This window comes from Onychomys torridus, chromosome 6 (assembly GCF_903995425.1).
Source record: "Onychomys torridus chromosome 6, mOncTor1.1, whole genome shotgun sequence".
Taxonomy (NCBI): domain Eukaryota; kingdom Metazoa; phylum Chordata; class Mammalia; order Rodentia; family Cricetidae; genus Onychomys; species Onychomys torridus.
This window is the reverse complement of record NC_050448.1, coordinates 15,028,018-15,033,611: the sequence shown is the minus strand read 5'-3', so window position 1 is coordinate 15,033,611 and position 5,594 is coordinate 15,028,018. Positions and strand designations below refer to the sequence as shown.

General features: G+C 46.2%; 1 non-coding gene across 1 annotated transcript; it reads left to right on the top strand.

Moving 5' to 3' along the window:
* Positions 1–5,009: 5,009 nt before the first annotated feature.
* Trnat-ggu lies at positions 5,010–5,081 on the top strand. Its single transcript has one exon. It is a non-coding gene; the product is annotated as a tRNA-Thr (tRNA).
* The last annotated feature ends 513 nt before the right edge of the window (positions 5,082–5,594 follow it).

Here is a 5,594-nt window from a genome sequence, read left to right as displayed (position 1 = left end):
TCAGCTTCACAGATCTAACTTATATTACTTCTGACTATGGCCAAAGAGGGTCCTACAGAGGACATTATCCATCCAGTCTTCAGAATAGGTGAAGAAATCATCTAGGTTTTGTAAAACTTCCAGAAGAAAATGAAAAGTAGAGTCTGTGTGACTTTGAACTCAGTGTGTGTTCTCAGATATGACACCCAAATTACAATCCATAAATGAAAAAGTTAACAAATTGAAATCTCATCAAAATAAAAGAGAAGCCGCAAATGAAAGGAAAATACTATCAATATCTCTGTATACATAGCATGTAGAGATAACGTTTCATACACAGAGAGATGTTCAGCTTGTTTTCAGAATATAAAGAACTCACACAGAAATTTTAAAAAAGCAGTAGCCCAGGAACACATGGACAAAAAAAAAAACATGAATAAACACACATCATAGAATATGCATTGGCGCTAGGAAGCTGCATAAAAAGGTAGTCATTATTGTAAGTTGTTAGGAAAATGAAAATAACGTGACGTCATTCCCCAGCCACTAAATACTTCCATGTTGAAAAGTCAGAGAAACCCAGTGTTGGGGGAACTCACACACATTACTAGCTGGAATGTAAATGAAACTAGTTTGTAGCACAATTTGATGGTTTGTTCAGTTAAATATTCATTTGTCATAAGACCAAGTAAATGTACTTCTAGCTATTCAGCCTTGAGAAGTGAAGACCGGATGTCCATACTAAAATGTGTGTATGTATGTTCACTGGATCTTAATTCACAACAAGCAAAAGCCAAAACATCCTTAAAACCCAAACAATACAAATTAATGTACCATGAGACATCTGTGATCAGAGCACAACTCCCCAGTGACAGATAAATTCATGCAGAAGGATGGGTGAGCCTTAAATATATCCTGGTAAGGGGCTGCATAGATGGATCAGTGGTTCAGAGCATTGGCTGCTCTCCCAAAGAACCCAGACTTGCTACCCAGAACCCACATGGCAGTTCACAACCATCTGTACCTCCAGCCCTGGGGGACCTCACACCCTCTCCTGGCCTCCACAGGCACCAGGCACACACGTGGTCTACAGATCATGCCTGCAGAACACCCATACACATAAAAATAAAGATTTTAAAAATACTTTGCTAAGGAAAAGAAGCCAGGCCCAAAGACCACATATTTCTATTCCATTCAGACAAAACTTAGGATAGGCAGTAAAGACAGAGTTTGGGCTGGCATGTGAGGTACAAGGGAACTTTCCAAAGGGAGAGCAGTGTGTTCAGCGGGGCTAGGCTGATGGATACACAGGTAAAGAGGTGGTTGGAAATCACCCGACTCTCAAAAGAAAGCCACTCAGGTTTGGTGTAGGTGTTTGTTTTGGTAGGATGCATGCTAAGTATGCACTCAACCAGCAAGATGTACACCTACAAAAATCACTCCTTCCCTCATAGTTGATACACTTTCGAGAAACATGGAGACCAAGAATGAGTCTGTGCCAACAATAAACAGGACCTCCTGAAACTGAGAAGTTCTGTATGGCAAAGGACACCACCATCAAAGTGGCAGGCTACACAAGTTCATCTCTAAGAAGACTGAAGTAAAGTACAGAGGCAGGGGCTTGATTTTATTCACTGTGTGTGTGCGTGTACATGTGTGCATGTGTGTGTGCATGTGTAGGTGTGCATGTGTGTGTATATGTGAGTGTGTGTGTGTGTGTGTGTGTGTTGATTTGAATGGGATGTCCCTACAATTCTCCAGCATTTAGATACTTGATTCTCAATTCGTGGCTATTTGGGAAGGATTGGTAGATATGGCCTTGTTTGGGAAGGTATGTAAGGAGCAGAAGCCCTGGGTGGATGAAGCCCTGAGTGAATGTATATCATATTGTTGACATGGGCATGGCCATGTTGGGGACTTCAATGCCTCAGGCCCCATAGGAGTGGCAAAGCGGTACCAGAGTGAGGTTCAAAGGGCAGAGCAGAGCTTTCCCTCCAAGTGTCAATGAATGACCGGTATGAAAAGACTAGCAACTTTAGAACTACTCAGCCAGCAGAGACCACCTACAGAGACTAGAGATTCCCTTCTCCTGGGCTGCACCTAATAATCAGGCTGAGGTTATGGGCTGCAGGTGGAAGTACGTGGTCCAACAAAGCATATGGCATTGCAGAGCCTCAGCTTTCCTGTGCTTGTGTTTGAGTGTCTGTCCTTCTCATTCCCTAGCCACCTGTCTCAGTTAGGGTTTCTATTGCTGTGAAGAGACACCATGACCTTGGCAACTCTTATAAAGAACATTTACTTGAGGTGGCTCTTACAGTTTCAGAGGTTCAGTCCATATCATCATGGTGGGGAGCATGTTGGTATGCAGGCAGACGTGCTGCTGGCTACAACTTGACATGCAGATAAGAGGAAGTGGTCTGTCTCTCTAGGTGTAGCTTGAGCAAACGAGACCTCAAAGACCCCACAGTGACACACTTCCTCCAACAAGGCCACACCTACTCCAACAAAGCCACACCTCCTAAGTGTTACTTAGGAGTTCCTGCCTTTGAGGGCTATTTTCTCTCAGACCAGCACACCATCCTTAACAAGCAGGCTGTGCTGGCTAGCCAGTGAGCCTCGGAGAGCCACTGTTTTCTGCCTCCCAGATGCTGGGATCACAAGCTCTCGATAATGCGGTTGACCTTTTTCTTTGGGTTCTGGGTACTGAATTCAAATCCTCATGCTTGCAAGGGCAGCCAGCACTTTACTATAGAGCCATCCATCTCTCTTGCCTAGGCTTTTAAAATTCAATGTTTGAACTTCTCATGAGTACCAGCTTTACTTCACATGTTAAACACAATTCTTCCTGGCCCTTGAGCAAGCATCACTGGCTTCTCTGCTGCTCAGGAAGCTGTATTCCTTTAGAATGTACTGTAATGAATTACTTCATAGCACACTAGAAATCACATCACAGACAGTCAGCGAGCAGTCTGAGGACCTTATAGTTAATGAGCAATTACCAACAACCCCCGTTCCTCAAGCATGTCTCCATCAGGACAATCTCATGTGGCAACACAGGAGGTCAAGGCACCTGCTAAAAGCAATCTAGGTGGAAGTGTGACTTGCTACTTTAAATCTGGTGGCTTTCTTTCTGCTGTGTGGTGCATCCATGATGATAGTGGTGCTGAAGATCCCAGGACCTGCCCTAGAGCCTGAAGATCTATGAATCACCACATTTAGTGCCCTTGGATCTTACCATACTTCATTGTGTTTTAATAACTGGCAATGTGTGCATTCAGGTGCAGAGCATAATGCTGCCCTTTGAGAATCTGATTAGCCAGAGGTCTCTGGCCAGGCTCAGATGTCAGATGCAGGGGACTCACCCTAAGTGGTTCACAACCTTTGAGTCCTTACTTCCTGCTTTAAAAAAAAAATGGTGCCCAGGACTAAGATGGCTCAGAGTTTAAGAGCACTTACTGCTCTTACAGAGGACCTGTTTTCAGGTCCCAGCACATACAGAAGTTAATAACCATCTAACTCCAGTTCCATGGAATATGACATCCTCTTCTGACTTCCAAGGGCACCAGACAAGTACATGATACACATACATGCAAGCAGGCCAAGGACTCATTTTTTAAAAAGGAAAAAAAAAAGACCCAGGAGGTGCCCAGCTCTACTGCCTCCCTCTTCGCTCATCTCACAATGCTTTCAAAGAGCATCTTGACTCCAGGGGTGGCACAGCCCAAGGTATTGGCTCAAAAGGAAAGTTGCCCCCCCCCCCATCAGCAAAGGCCTGCGGGCGGCAGCCTTAAGCATCCTTCCTGATAAGCCTCCTCCAGTGATGATTCCCTGGCTGCTTCCTGGTTTCCCTGCCTTGCCCTGGCTGGACAGAATACTGACAGAGAAGAAGAGTAGGTAGGTGGGGGGTTTGAATAAGAATGGTCCCCAGAGGATCAGATGTTTGAATGCTTGGCCCCCAGTTGGTGTGACTTGTTTGGGAAGGATTAGGAGGTGTGGCCTTGTTGGAGGAGGTGTGTCACTGGAAGTGGGCTTTGAGATTTCAAAAGCCCATGCCCTTCCCAGTTAGCAGTGCTCCCCTCCACCCACCCCCCTCTCTCTGGTTCAGCTACTGCTCAAGCACCATGCCTGCCTGCCTGCCTGCCTGCCACCATGATGGTCATGGGCTCTGCAATCATGAACCCCAAAAGACATTTTCTTTTACCTTGGCCTTGGGGTCTCTTCACAGCAATGGAAAACTAAGACAGCATGTAAAATCAAGTCAGAGCTCTGGCTGCCTTGAGGATGAACAAACAGGGACTTCCATCTTGGGGTGGGCCTCTTTGCCACTACCACAGCCAGAGGAAGGACTGTGAAGATTCATTTGCTCAACAACACAGGTACAAAGACAATTTTTTTAAAGATGTGGGTACAGGTAATAAAGCCACATGACTGGCAATTAGGTAGTCTGTTCTCACAATAGGGGGCTGGGGCTGGGCCTACAGATAGCCATGTTGATAGAAACACACAGGGTCAAAAAGCTACCACGCACTGTCTAGTGGGTGACTGGGCATCAGCAACTTTATCCTCTAATTAAGGCCATGGTACCTTGATATCGTGAGACTTTGATACACCAACAAAACAGAACCTACATGAGGTGCCTGTGACACCCCAGCACAGAGGAGATGCTCACTAAAGACAAGAGAACATCCCTGACAGTCTCTCACTGCACAGCCACTAAAGAAACAAGACAACAAAACACATGGGTCCTCAAGGCCCTGCCAGGGTCGTAGATTCTGTTAGTGAGACCAATCCAGCCAGTGGTGTGTTATTTACCACGGTGAGCCATGGGACTGGAATTCTGGAGGGTAGTAATTCGTCAGAGGACTCAGTCCAGGTCTCCAAGCCCTGGGTGCTGCCCTGCCCCAGAAACACTGGAGCAGACTGCCACATCAGCGACCCAGGGGCCAACCAGGACAGTGAATGAAAGAGGCAACCCCGACTCTGACTTGAATTCTCTCTAAAAGCTTTTTCAAACATGCTGTTTAGGGGCTGGGGATTTAGCTCAGTGGTAGAGCGCTTGCCTGGTAAGCACAAGGCCCTGGGTTCAATCCTCAGCTTCCCCCCCCCCAAAAAAATGCTGTTTAGGGGCCACCAAGTAAAATAGGATTGTCTAAATTCGAACCCCTGGCTACACATGCTGGTGGAGAAGAACCAAATCCTGCAAGCTGTTCTCTGACGTCCATATGTACTCCGTGTCACCTGTACGTCCGCACAGGTGCACTCACACACAAGATAGATAAAAGGTCACTCTAAAAACTCTATTAGTGCCGGATGGTGGTGGTGGTGGTGGTGGTGGTGGTGGTGGTGGTGGTGGTGGCGGCGGTGGCGGCGACAGTGCACGCCTTTAATCCCAGCACTCAGGAGGCAGAGCCAGGCGGATCTCTGTGAGTTAGAGGCCAGCCTAGTCTACAGAGCGAGATTTAGGACAGTTTCCAAAGCTACATAGAGAAACCTTGTCTCGAAAAACCAAAAACAAAAACAAACAAACAAACAAAAAAAAAACCACTCTATTAGTAAAAGAAATAACAAGTGCTTTTTGTGCATTGGAAAACTCAGGGTAATCCATCATCCTCTCA